Below are 14,943 nucleotides of genomic sequence, written 5' to 3' on the forward strand. Positions count from 1 at the left end.
GCAGGGCTACTTGTCCCAAACCCTAAGTCAGAGCACACCTGGTATAAAGAGAGTCGCACACATGTGTTAACTTAAAAAAAAAAAATGTTGAGAGGATATGAAGTTTTTTTAGTAATGCTTAAAGTTAGAAATAAAACAATTCCATTCCTGTCATGTTCTCTGTTCATCAAAAAGAAAAAAATTTAAGTGAGAGACTAATTTATAGAAAGAGATCATTCAAAGCTATAGAAGTCCTTCCTTGGCTACTTACCTCTTAGCTGTCAGAAAATGTATGAATTACTGTGACTTTAATCACCTGGACCAAAAATGACTTACAAGTGGTAATTCAATAATCTGGAGCTTAAGCAAGGTTGCCCTCATTATTGTTCCCATTTCAACTGTTGGAAACTGTATTAAAATCTCCTCAAGGAATAGGGAGATCATGCATCCTTTTTCAAAAATGACCTTATATGATAACACGTGCAAAATAAATACAATTTTTTTAATATGATAAGGACAGGACATCTTACAGCACACACTGATCACTCAGTTATGAATATAAACCATGCCAGAGACTGGAGGGGCAGCATCAGGAATGTAGGAAGTGATCGCCCTGCTGTATCCTGTTTTAGTCAGTTACATCTGGAGCCCTGAATACCCCTGGCGGCTACCACACCTTGAAGGGAAGTAGACAACCTTGAAGGTATTCAGGTGAGTGAGCAAGATGGAGAAGAGGCTTGAGGAAAAGTAGCAGAATACAGTGACGCTTAACTTGTGTGTGTGTGTGTATGTTTGTGTGTGTATATATATATATATATATGAATCAAACTTAGTTTTTGTGCCCCAGTGTATAAAGCTAATGCAAATAAATGAAAGCTATAAGAGAACAAATTTTGCATTGTCATAAGACAAATTCCTAAAAATCAATTTAGTAATTGTGAATAGTCCCTGGAAATGCTTGTGCAAAGATGTATAACTTCTCGACAAGAGTATCTTATTTATCTTTACAGCCCTAGTGCATACCACAATTACTCCCATGTGTTAAGTGATTAACACATGTTTGATAAATAAAGAGAAATTCAAAAGGCCCCATCTAAACCTAGGATTCCAATATTTCAGGATTCTAATGAAGCTCAACCCTGAGTCATATAGTCATAAGTTTCCTTACATTGGATATGAATCCTTCAGGAAAATAAAGAAGGATCCCAAACACCTGTTAGGAACATTTTAGGTAGTATCATGCAGTAATTAAGTGTAAAATGTGAAACACTTAACAAATTCAAAGATTCAAATACAATTATTTACATAAACACCCTCTTATTCAAGGCAAAAGTGAGCTGCCATTTATCAAATCTTTAGCACAGACATTACCTCAGTGCTTTCAAAATCATTCAAAAACATTTATTGAATATTAACTGTGTGCCGGGCATGTCTAGTTCTTTCAAACAATTTATCGAGGTAAGTATTAATATCTTCACTTGAAGGCCAAGGGAGTTAATGTAAGTTGTCCAAGTTCAGGCTGCTGCTAGCCAATATAAAGCATTTGTGCAAATTTTGAAAAAACAAGGTACCTCTTTCTCAAGACATTTTACTTCCATTTGTCAGAAAATGTGTCATAATGGGGCGCCTGGGTGGCTCAGTTTGTTAAGTGAATGCCTTTGGCTCGGGTCATGATCCCAGGGTCCTGGGACCCAGCCTGCGTCAGGCTCCCTGCTCAGTGGGGAGCCTGCTTCTTCCTCTCCCTGTGCTGCTCCCCCTGCTTGTGCTCTCCTGCTCTCTGTCAAATAAATAAATGAAATCTCAAAAATAAACAAAAAAAAGAAACAAAATGTGTCATAACATATTAATTTTACTAAAGCAAGAAACTTTACTGTCCCCTGCAATAAAACTGGCACAAAAAATATTCAAATTGATAATATCTATTATATAAATAGTGTACACTTTAGATAGGTTTCTTTGTGCACAATCTACTCAACAGTAAATTACAGTTCTGTATGAACTTTGATAAATGAAGCACCATGAATATTACTCCAAAGTATTCCCATTAACTCTCAACCTAGATGAAAATGATCAAGAACCGACATGAACTAGGGACGCCTGGGTGGCACAGCGGTTAAGCATCTGCCTTTGGCTCAGGGTGTGATCCCGGTGTTATGGGATCGAGCCCCACATCAGGCTCCTCCGCTATGAGCCTGCTTCTTCCTCTCCCACTCCCCCTGCTTGTGTTCCCTCTCTCACTGGCTGTCTCTATCTCTGTCAAATAAATAAATAAAATCTTTTAAAAAAACAAAAACAAAAAAAAAAGAACCGACATGAATTAAATAACCCTCTGGCTGCATAGGACTACTGTCTCCTTTCAGCATTGTTTCATACTCAAAGCACCCATAAAAAGTATTTATGTGGATGGAAACCCACTAAATACATAGAAAGCAACTAATGCTGAATGGATAAGAAGGGTTTCCCATAGGGCCCACCACCAGCATCTTCCAGACAAGAACAGCTTCTCCAAAGCCTGTTTTTATCTAACAGGCAAAGTGGAAAATATTCCTAAGATCGGTATAAAATAGGGATGCCTGGGTGGCTCAGTTGGCTAAGGGTCTGCCTTCAGCTCAGGTCCTGGGATCAAGTCCAGCAACAGGCTCCTTGCTCAGCGGGGAGTCTGCTTCTCCCTCTGTCTGACACTCCCCCTGCTTGTGAGCTTGTGAGCATGCTCTTCCACTCTATCTCTCTGATAAATAAATAAAATCTTTTATATATATATAAATTATATATATATAAATTATATATATATATATATATATATAAAGATCAGTATAAAATAACTGCTCTCACATCAACAAACACTCAGTCCAAACCTGAAGGTCTTAATTATTACAAAACCAATTTGAATCAGATTTCACTAAGATGTCAAAGTGCCTCAGATCAGTATTCAGGCAAGTTCTGGAAGGAAGATATTTAGATAACAAAGGTTCTTATGAAAAGATTTTGCCTTTTCCTGGGGTAAGATATCTCACAGTGTGAAATGGCCTGAACACCCAATGAAAATAAAAGTTCCTCAGAAAGAGCAGTGTGTGTTGATACGGTGTTTTATTTATCCAGACCATCCATCCTTTTGGGTCTCTATCAGGTTTTTTGTTACATACTGAGAACAAAGTGATGATCAAATTCAGACCATGTTCTGCCCTCATTCCAGCAGGGAAAATTAATGTAAAAAAGGAGTGTGATATGTGCTACCACAGAAATCTATAGCGAAAGCGTGATAGGCCCACTTGATCTCGCCTTCCTCTGTTCTCCATACATGATTTCTTAGAATTTAGGTAAATAAAGCTTACAAAAATATAAGTAAGCTTTTACGTTCACTTAAAAACACTAATCACTACCATCATACCTGGCACACAGTAAATATGTAATAGATGGGGGACGAATAAATAAATGAACTTTCCAGCTTACAAATTAGAGTCGGCCGTAAGCAAACATCCACATCAATTATAAAAGAAGTGCTCATGAATACAAAATATTTTTAAATAGCCAGAAGCCTAAGGCAATTTGAATTGAGAAAAGAGGCCATTTAAATACAAACCTCATACTGACCAGCTTAAAACATACATAAATTATTTGTGACATCTCTTAGGGCTATTTAATGATATATTTTCAGCACCTCGGTAGCACATTTATTTTTATTTGCAAAGTCATCTGGACTTTTTTTTTTTTTTCCTAAACCCCAACCAGATCTATCAATCTGGCTTTGGCAAGAGTAATCAATTTTGAGGAGCTCTAATAATTTCCATTGTTTTCAGCCATCCAGAGAAGATCTGGGTTTAAACGCAAAAGAGAGGCAGAAACAGATTTCTTGGTGGCCACAGGGTATCTATTTTCACGAATTCCAACTTTTCAAGTGGATAATGTGAGATGAAGTTTTGTAGCTTCAACAATTTTAACCACCGTTTACTAACCAAGCCTCTCCAGAGATATTTTACTGAAATAGAAACAAAACGTTGCATACAGTACTCACTTTTTCTTCTAATTCTGCGCTTTAAACTGTTTTTTTAATTCATCTCACATTCTATTATTAATAACCCAAGGACGGGAAGGCGTTCGATCTGTGCCGTTCTGCCTCCTGAGCACCTGTGCCTGGCAGCACATGCAATGAAGCCCTTCTAAAATGCTCTGTGGCGACTGTACCAGACAGTAAGCCATCTCACACATGAAACTCAGAAGTGGGCACTTTTTTAAACATACTCTTAGACGATGTCTGATGAGACAAAGAATCCAAAACTCTAGAATTCAAAGAGGCCTTTACACTGTTAAAATACGGTTATTGTCAACAATTTTTTTAAAGTCTGTGAACTCCTTCCATCCTAATTCCCACCACCACTTACCAGAAAACAGTTCCAAACTTTCTGCAAGGAGTCTGTCTATGGAACTTCAGAAGAGGAAAAAAGGAGACTGTAACCACAGCTCAGACTCACGCGCCAGCCGAGGGCGGTGGCGCGCCTGCACCCTTGGCCTTTGCCGCTTCGGGTCCTCCCTGCTTGGCGCTTGCGCAGAGGACCCTGCCCAGGGGCCTGAGCAGGCACCTGCAGGAGTCCAGCAGCCTAAAGCCCCCCGGGGAATATAATGGACACTTCACCATCGCCATCGCTGGAAAGAGTCATTTGTGTTTTGGCTTTGTTCTTTTCTTAAGCTCCCAATTAGGCTTCATGTATCCCGTGTGGCCTTTTATTCCTGAATTCTGGCCCAACTCCTCGGGCTTAACCTACTCGCCTCAAAAATACTGGGCAGTTGCATTCCCTGTTTGCCTCTTTGTAACTATAGTAATCGGTTACTCTTAGAATAAACATGAGTACCTCTTCACTCAGTTCCACGCATACAATCACAGATAGCTATGCTAGAAATAGACAATAGAAGAGACACCAGAGAAAGGCCACCCAAGCCTGAAGAGATAGTCCTATTAGTCATTTGTGCAGCGGAAAAATTATGCACCAAAATGAATAGTATGTAGCCTAACACCAAGCATGTATTATAAGTTTTGGACATAATAATTTTGACCGTAATTATTTTGTCCATGTCTCTTACTAATACCCGGTATTGAAATGTGTGTGTGTGTGTATACATATATGTAAAACTTCTCTTAGATTAAGTCCCATTCATATTATAAACGTTCTCAAGTACTAGTCATTAACAGACAGAGTAAATAAAATACTGCATTACCACTGGGAAATATATATAACTACCCCATACCACGCTTGCAAAGAAAATCCATTTCTCAGTAACTCAATGAAATTTTGGAACCATTTACGCCTACAGTTTTGTTTTATATTGGTATTCAATACAGTTTATGTAGAACAATTAAATAGGAGCAATTTGAATTGCACAATTAAGGTGGCTTAATTGTGCTTTTTGCAGGTTCCAAAATACCATAAGTTTTGTATACTGAAATTCGACTGATAAGTTAGTTCTTGATTCAAAAAGAGAAATAACTAAGTTTCTTTTCTTTTCTTTTTTTTTTTTTAACAGACATTAGGTTTGTTCTCTGGGACTGATGAATTAATACAGGTTTCTACCCTATCTTTAGTAGGTGTGTGTATGCAGATTTGATAAGGAACTGCACAGGCAGAAATGTTGAAAATCCATATATATTGGCAACATAAGCAAATTATAAAAAGAGGTGATCTTTCTGCCCATGGGTCCCGCCCCCGCCCCGCTGTAATAAAAGCACATTTTGGGGCACCTGGGTGGCGCAGTCAGTTAGGCCTTGGTCTGTTGGTTTCAGCTCAGGTCATGATCTCCGGGTGGCGGGATCCGGCCCTACACAGGACTCTGTGCTCAGCTTAGAGTCTGCTAAAGTTTCTCTCTCCCTCTGCCCCTCCTACTGCACACTGGCTTGCAGTCTCTCTCCCTCTAAAATAAATAAATAAATCTTTAAAAAAAGAAAAAAATCACCATAATTTTTTTTTTTTTATAAATCATTAAAAGAGAGGTTTCCTCAGGTACTTATAGGGTGGAATTTTTGTGCTCTTCTAGCTTTTTTCATTAAAAAAGTTTCTCATTACCCCTACAAGTTTGAATACAAACAAATATTCCTAATACTTCCCTCCAGGTCTATATAAATTTCCCCCAACTTCACCCTTCTCCTTTATTGAAATCAAATGTACATCTGGTTTACACAGACCCAGCATAGTGCTAGGTAACTAGTAAGTAAGTACTCATATTCATTCAACAGACATTTATTGTAAATATATGCCAACATTGTATTAAGTGCTGGAGTACTAGGGAATACAAAAATACATAAAAAATAGCCAGCACTCCTGATTTGTAATTTAAACAAATAAAATGAATACAAATACAAATAAAATTGAACAGTAAAGAGGAGAAGGAATGGAATGGAATAAAATGCTAAAATGAAAAGGAATAGAAAAATTATTTTTCTACTTTTGGCTCCTTCTAACATAATTATCATACCTATATTGCATGTCCTCAGAGAAAAGCGGTGCCAGCATCAGCCTTCTGCCTGTCCTGTCCTCGGCTGCTTCAGACCCAGTGCAGAAGGGCAGCTCCTAAGCTGTACCAGCCATCTGTACAGCCCTTGGCCCCCAGCCCCCCAGCTCCCCACACCCTAGCCATGTACCCAGTTCCCCACTCCTGAGCTGCACCCCAACTCTGTCACCCCTTGGCCATGTACCCAGTCCACATCAGGCCATTGTGACCAGGGCCCAGAAACCTAGACTGGAGTTCAAGGAGCTAGGGTTGCCCCCCAAGAACTGGCAGCACTCTCCAAGGACAAAAACCACCGCAGGAGCCCTAGAGTCCAGCCCTGTGTGGGACCCTCAAAAAGGCATCGTGATGGTTCTGCCTTCCAATTTTGAGTAAGAGCCATCCTGCACCTCCCTCTGTGCCCAGGACCAAGCTGTCAGGCTCCCTCCCCAGCTCACGGCCTGGGCCTTGCACTTTCTGGAGGAACCACAGCCAGAGTCTGAGCTAACCGGGGTGTGACAGATCATGTGGGAGGATGTATGCACACAGATCCATGCCTGAGATAGACAAACAGTGCTCCACACTCTGCTCCTTTGAATTTTTTTAATAAAATAATCTTAATGCAGCAGGGGGGAAATAAAGAAAATAAAAAGCTCAAGAACATAGCCTATATTATTTTTTGCAGTATCTTTAACACCTGCCATAGTGGAGAATATAAATTTAAGTTAGTAAATAAATAAATAGTAAGATGTTACACAGGAGAAACAGAAAATAGTATGGCACTAAAACCAACACTGTGAATATAACTACCCCAAGCATTAAAAAAATCAGCTTATTAATTGTTACTGAAATAAGTCATGTAAATGTTTTCTCAAATTCTTATTTCTTGAAATCCATCATTTATGCCTTTGAAGTGGGGACTTAAGTTTTAGAAGTGACATCCTTATTGATCTTTACAGCAAAAATTAAATCTTTCAAGAGTAGTTCAGGCTGGATTTCTCAGTTTATCCTAACAGGACGAAATTTTGTATGTAAGTATATATGTCGTTTTCTAAATATTAAAATATTCTTTTTAATCATATTCCTCATGCAGAAATTGAACAAAAACCAAATGGTGAAGCAAGGCCCCAAGCTTCTACTGAGTGAGAGGGAATCCTGACACCTTATTATCCAATCCTACTGGAAACTCCAGGGTGCAGGAATTAGCAGCCCATGGGTGCTACAGGTCTGAAACCTGGAACAGGTTTGAAAGCCGGAACAGGGCGCCCGAGGTCTGAAACCTGGAACCTGTTACATAAAACCCCACGCTCAAACACGCACGTCTGACTTCCACCCAGGAGATAGCCCTGACCTCTTTAGAAACTGCAGAGTAAGCCACGAAATCAGCTCCAAGGATTATGTGCTCTGCTTTGCTTCAGGGGCCCACATTTACATCCTAATGGTTCTGAGAAGTTTCCATAACCAAACCTAAGAATAAGAGGCAGAGACCTGAAGGCTCACAAGTGACCCATGCTGGCTACTCTGTCGACATAGGCCAGTTTGTACCCCACTCTCTGAGGAATGCAAACAGTACATTCAGGAATGATTTGCTTTACCCTCGCGGTACCTAAATTATTCATTACTCCCTTCTTTTGCACATTACCCCCCCCCTTTTGGACATCTTCTCTGTGTTTGCCCTGCTTTTGCTTTTCCAGGTTTTCCCTAAGCTACCTCAATTGCCCTGGGCGCTGCTCCCCTCAGAAACTTAAATAGGAAACCAGATTTATTAGCTAAAAAACTGAGTCAAAAATTTATTTTCAACATGTCAGGGAAAAAAGCTGCTTTGTGATGTCTTTGATACTCAGCTTTTCAGAAAGCTATTGCTTAAATTACTGTTTGAAATCTTTGAACTATGTGTCCTAACTTTTTCTGATTGCATGCTAACATTGCACTAAAACACGGAATGCTTTGAAAACTCATTTTTGTAAGTCAGTGCCTCCAAATGAACAGCAGGGGGCAATAGCATACCAAGAATTGTGGAACCGGTCCCAGGCTCTCAGAAACACTGTTGAATTGCTGCACTGGGTCTGTGTACAGCCCCACGATGATCTCAGCTCTCAGATGAAGTCTTTTGTTTTGTGTCCTATTTTACAATGCACTGTTCAGTTTTCTATATAAGTTGTGCCTTATTCAGACAGCATTTCACTGTGACAGTTGAACTTAAGAAAAAGAAAGGTGAAAGAGAAAGAAAAAGAGGAAAGAGGAAGGAGAAAATTAAAATGTGGCCAACTGAAACACATAGACAAGGAAGAAGTAATCTTGCGTATACTTAAAGTTTGTCCCTTCTCTGTTCCCATCCACTTGAATCCTGAACAGTTTTTTCTGGATTGCAGACCACTATAACTTCCCATTCCCCTCACCCCATACCACACTCCCATTCTACCACCTCTGCCATACAGTTTTCTGTTAAAACAACAGATGTCTTTATAAAAAGAAAAAAAACTGTTTTAAGCCAAATACTTGACTTTTTGAAAGAATTCAAAAAACTCCTATGTCATGTTCTGGCCTTTAGTCAAGCTTCCCAGTATAGAATTTTAATGTTTTTATGCTTTCTGAACATTTGTAGTCAAGATACATTTCATTGATACATTTCAATAAAAATTCTTCCCCTGTCAACTCACACCTTCAGATAAATAGTGAAAAGCTGTAGTTGTGAAGTGATATCTGATGTGTTTGGGGGTAGAATGAAAAATAGAAACTAAAATATTAGAGATTTTTAAAAAGATTTTATTCATTTATTTGCGAGAGAGAGAGAAAGAGAGAGAGCAAGAGCAGGGGGAGGAGGAGGAAGAGAGGCAGAGGGAGAAGCAGACTCCCTGCTGAACAGAGAGCCCTACGTGGGGCTTGATCCCAGGACCCCAGGATCATGACCTAAGCCAAAGGCAGACGCTTATCCAACTGAGCCACCTAGGTACCCCATAAAATATTAGAGATATTAAAATTATATTTAAGGATCATTCCCATTGCACTGGGCAAGTGTTTAGTAATCCAATCCCCAAAGTCAGCAGGGATGAAACTACTTTCATACATAAACTGAGTTGTACCACAAAATATAATTCCAATAAGCCGGGCTTCCTCTTCTACCTAGGCTGGAATACCCAAAGTTATTAATGTATTCCTAGGGAGTTATTGAGTGATGACTGTAGAGTGGCAGCAAATATTATTTTTAACATCTAGCATCAACATTCCTCTTGAAGGGGTTGTCTTGTTACCTCCCTGACTGACAGGGCCCTATCTGATCCTCTTTGATTTGTCCCCTCTGGCCTATCTCCTACTGTCTTCCTGCATACCCCACTCTAGCCTCACCAGCCTCTTTGCTGTTCTTGGAAAACATACCAGGTAGTCCCATGCCTGGGGCCTTTGCTCCAGCTGTTCTCTCTCATCGGGATAAATCTTACCTCACTTATCCAAATGACTCATTCCTTCAACGACTTCAATAGTTTGTGCAAAAGTCACCTTCTCAGTGAGGCCTTCCCTGACCACCTATTTAAAATGGAATACTGCCTTCACCCGTCTCCTTTATTTTCCTCAAGAGCACTTAGCATCATCAAATATGCTATATGTTACATATAAATAAAATGTGAGATATCTGAGACTAAACACATCAACCAATAAGAGGGCTTGCTCCTGCTATTAGAAGGACAAAGAAAGTTGGTTGATTCCAAAGCAAAACCCAATTCTATGCTTCTGAAGTAAAAGACAAAGACATGCCTAAAACAAAATAATTCAAAAATGCTAATGAAGAAAGGATGGGCAAAGGTATACCAAGAAAACACAAATAGAAAGAAAGAACTGCAATTTTGAAATCCAGATAACCAAAGTCCAGTCCAAAAACCATGACTGAAACAAAGAGCACCTGATAACGCTAAAGGCTACAATTCACAGTGAAAATAAAATATTTATGAAAGATATGCAACAAATAATACAGTAGCTTCTTTCATACAGCAGAAAGTACAAGATATTCAAAGAGATAGAAATACATAAATAATAGCAAACTTTAGTACACTTCTCTTAGTCCAAGACAAAAAAAAATTGTACAAAAAATCATTTACAATAATTGGCTCTTTACATATAAACACATGTGTACCTAAAATAATTACATCAAGAAAAATACAAATAACATTCTGCATCAACAATATAATAAAAGCAAAAATCCAATTTACCCAAAGTATACAAAAATACAGATTCAAAGGGATACACATCCCCCAATGTTTATAGCAACATTACCAACAATACCCAAACTGTGGAGAGAGCCCAAATGTCCATTGACTGGTGAATGGATAAAGAGGAGTGGTGTATATATATATATAGATATAGATATAGATATAGATATAGATATAGATATAGATATATAGATATAGATATATAGATATAGATATACATAATGAAATACTACTCAGCCATCAAAAAAAAATGAAATCTTGCCATTTGCAATGATGTGGATGGAGCTAGAGTATATTTCTTTTTTAAAGATTTTATTTATTTATTTATTGGACAGAGAGAGAGTGAGAGAGCACATGTGGAGAGAGCATCAGAGGGAAAGGGAGAAGCAGGCTCTCCGCTGAGCAGGGAGCCCGATTCAGGGCTCCATGCCAGAACCCTGGGATCACGACATGAACTGAAGGCAGACACCCAACCCACTGAGCCATCCAGGCACCCCAGAGCTAGAGTGCATTTTGCTAAAGTGAAATATGTCTGTCAGAAAGACAAACACCATATGATCTCACTCATATGTGGAATTTAAGAAAGCAGATGAACATATGGGAAGGGGGAAAAGAAAAAAAAAATACCATAAGAGACTCTTAACAATAGAGAACAAACTGAGGGTTGAGGGAGGGGAGGTAAGGGGGGGGACCAGCTAGATGGGTGACGGGTATTAAAGAGGGCACTTGTGATGAGCACTGGGTGTTGTATGTAAGTGATGAATCACTGAATTCTACTCCAGAAACCAACATTGCACTGTATGTTCACTAACTAAAATTTAAATTTAAAAAAAAAATCCATCACTATCAAAACATTAAGAAAGTTTCCCACTTTGAAACTTTAAATTTTTCTATTAAACATAGCCTGGCTCAAAGAGAAATACCAATTGATACTGAGAATTTCTAGAAAAAAAATAATGAAGGGGCCCCTGGGTGGCTCAGTCAGTTGGGCATCTACCTTTGACTCAGGTCATGATCTCAGGGTACTGGGCCCCCACATCCTGCTCCCTGCTCAGCGGGCAGTCTGCTTGTGCACTCTCTCTTCTTTCTATCTCTCTCTCAAATAAATAAATAAAATCTTTTAAAAAAATAATGAAAACATGCCATCAGAGTCTACAAGATAATGCTCACTGTTCATAATAAAATTCATAGATTTAAACATTTATATCAATAAAAATGAGACAAATAAATGAGTGAGATATCACACTCAAAAGTTAGAAATATTTAAGTATTGTTTTTTTTTTCAATTTGGAATTAATTTTCTTTTTAATTAAACAACCTAGATTAGAAAACAACCTGAAAAAAACTAAACGTAGTTGCATTAAACTGCATTTAGCACTTTTATACTTAGCTATAATATTGGTACTGTTATTTTGAAACTACATATTATAGGAAAAAGTAAATAATTTTGTTAATATTATTAAGTACCATGTGTTTCAGCAGAAAAGTAATGAAATATAAAATCAAATAAGTTAAATAAAAAATTCTAAAATGTTTCATTAGAATTGGAATATTGGCACAAGTTTATAATTTATTTTTTATCTTTCTTTGAAAAACTATATATTTTCTAGATCTTGCATTATAAAGTCTGAAAAGTAACAACAAGCTGGTTAGCCATGAACATCCTTAAGTGCATGGATTGTGGTCACCAAATGCGATTTGCACTGAAAGTAATGAGAACCCCTTTGAGAAATGGCTGATTTTGGTCTAGAGCAGTAAATGCTCCAATATGAGACTGGGACTCTTACAGCATCAGGAAGCAAGGAAGCTATCAAGACATCTGTGGTTGTCAAATGAACCTAGGAGCCAAAGATGGGGAATTTGAGCTTGAAAATGAATAATCACTGCTATTACATAAAAATGAAAATAGAGTTTCCAAGAGAGTCAACGGAAAACTCCTAGAAGCAACAGGACATTCAATATGGTAGCAAGATGTAAAATGACATAAAGAATCAATATCTTCGTATATTTAGGCAATAAACAGTTATAGGGAAAAATAGAAGAGCTGACCCCGTAAACATTAATAACAAAAAAAGAAAAATACTATAGGAATAAATTTAACAAGAAATGGGCAAATCCTCTATAAGGAAAACTTGAAAGCCTTCCTAAAAGACACAAAGCTGGGATGTGAATTAAAAAAAAAAGTAAAACCATACTCTTCAATAGAATTATGCAAAATCGTAAACTAATACCAATTTTTTAAAAGTATTTTCATGGATGTAGATTCTATGCTTTATATGGAAAAATAAAATGAGAATATCCAAAAAAGAGAGGGGGATAACAGTAATGAGACAGGCTTAGCACTACCAGATTTGGGGATATATCATACAGTTTCTGCAATTAAAACAGTACATTAGCACATGAGTAGACAATCAGATCAATGGAAAAAATAGAAAATATAGATACAGAACCAAGTACAATGTGGAAATTTATGTATGTGGTACCTCAAATCACTGGGAGAAAAGTGTACTTTTAAAAATTAAATCTTGTTTAAAAAGCTAAGTGCTTCTTTGAAAATAAATAAAATTGGATATAATATCACCTAGGTGGAATTCCAGCAAAAAAAAATTTTTTTAATTTTTTTTCAACTTGAATCGTATAATGAAGAACCAATCTGAGTATCCAAATTGAAGGATATTCTGGTAAACCACTGGCCTGAACTTTTCAAATATGTCAATGCCAAAAAAAATAAACAAAAAAGGCTGGGGAAGTGTTCTAAATTTAAGGGATCTCAAGAGACTTGATAACTAAATGCGATCTGTGATCCTTGTTAAATCCTGGATTTATGTTTTACAAGCGTCTAAAGAGTTTATGATACATTGCCTAAAGACACTGTATTGTAATCCTATAGGACAGCAGTCCTCAGTAGGAGTGATTTTGTGGCTCACTCCCCTACATACATTTGGCAGTGGCTAGAAACATTTTTGGTTGTCCCAGCGGGGGAACGGAGGGCTCTTGCTGGCATCTAGCGCGTAGAGGCCAAGGATGCTGTTGAACATTGTACAAAGAGCAAAACAGTTCCTCCCCACCCACACCAAAACAAAAAAATCGTCTTGCCTAAAATGCCAATAGCGCCGCGGAAGAGAAACCTTGGTGCGGAAGAATCCCTCATTCTTAGGGGATAGCTAGATATTAGGCTAAAATCAATGAAATTGTCCTTTGAGCAGGTGAAAACGCTGTACATTTAAAGGTGAAGGGTTATGATGTTCATAACTAACTCTCGAACTGTTCGGCAGAAACCACTGTACGCGTCCTTCCGCCCTGACTTCCCTCCTCCCTCGGGGACCCGGGAGGGTCGCCCCCCACCGCTAGCGTGGAGCTGACTGGTGGAGCCTGCGCGGTTTGAGGAGCCTTCCCGCGGCCACTGCGCAGGCGCCGGGCAGCTCGCCGCACTCCCGCTGCGTTTCTCCAAAAGTTAAGTCCAGCGGGTGGACCACCATCCAGCGCAGCTGCACACAACAGAGAAGGGAAAAGAAAACTCCCCGGGGGCTCCGTTGGCTTCCCTGGGAGTGACAAAGATGCTTTCCCACTAGAAGCCCGGAAGCCTCCTCCTTTGCAATCGGATGAGGGCTGCAACGAGCACCACTCATTCTTTTGAAGCCCCTGCTACAAGAGCCAGTTGCGTTTGGGCCCGCGGCGCCTGGCCATCCCCTTCCAGGCTGGATTCTGCAGAGGTGAGTTTCTTACACTCTCTTTAGTGCATTCCCCTTCCCGTATTTGACGAGCCTGGGCAGTACTACATCTCGTGACACACTGACTCAAAGTGCCTCAGGCAGGCACATTCCACACCCAGCACCTCACCCGCAAGCGCTAATCCAGGTGACGTTTAAAAATACCTTAACATTCTTTAGCCTAGAGTCCCGTAATCAAGGAGTTGGCACACTTTCCCTGTGAAGAGCCGGATAGAAAATATTTTAGGATTTGCAGACCAGAAACGGTCTCTGTCGCATATTTGTCTCCCTTTCAACAACCTCTTAAAAATGTAAAACAACAGGAACAACTACTTAGCTGCCAGCCTTACAAACACATGCACATTATAATGATTAGATTGATCAGTCACTACCCAGCACGAGTCTAGAGCTTCTTTCTGGCCTGCACCCCGTTCCAGATCCCACAACAGTTTTGCAATAAGGACTTAGGTTCCATGAGGGCTATAACCCACCGAGTTTTCTGGACCTGCCTACATTTGTTCTCCATCCTTTGGGTCCCTCCACCTGCACCTCTGCTCCTCCTCCCTGCCCGATGGCCC

General features: G+C 39.2%; 1 protein-coding gene across 4 annotated transcripts in view; it reads left to right on the forward strand.

Annotated features, from left to right (window-relative positions):
• The first annotated feature begins 14,019 nt into the window (after positions 1-14,019).
• Positions 14,020-14,943, forward strand: part of CCDC54 (coiled-coil domain containing 54) — a 117,016-nt gene continuing 116,092 nt past the window's right edge. For 2 of the 4 annotated variants that reach the window (XR_004624599.1, XR_004624600.1), the window contains exon 1: positions 14,020-14,368. The gene's annotated coding sequence lies outside the window, so the exon portion shown is untranslated. The remainder of the gene's footprint in view (positions 14,369-14,943) is intronic. The other 2 variants (XR_004624598.1, XR_004624597.1) reach the window with 2 other exon arrangements.

Source organism: Ailuropoda melanoleuca, chromosome 1, assembly GCF_002007445.2.
Source record: "Ailuropoda melanoleuca isolate Jingjing chromosome 1, ASM200744v2, whole genome shotgun sequence".
Lineage (NCBI taxonomy): Eukaryota > Metazoa > Chordata > Mammalia > Carnivora > Ursidae > Ailuropoda > Ailuropoda melanoleuca.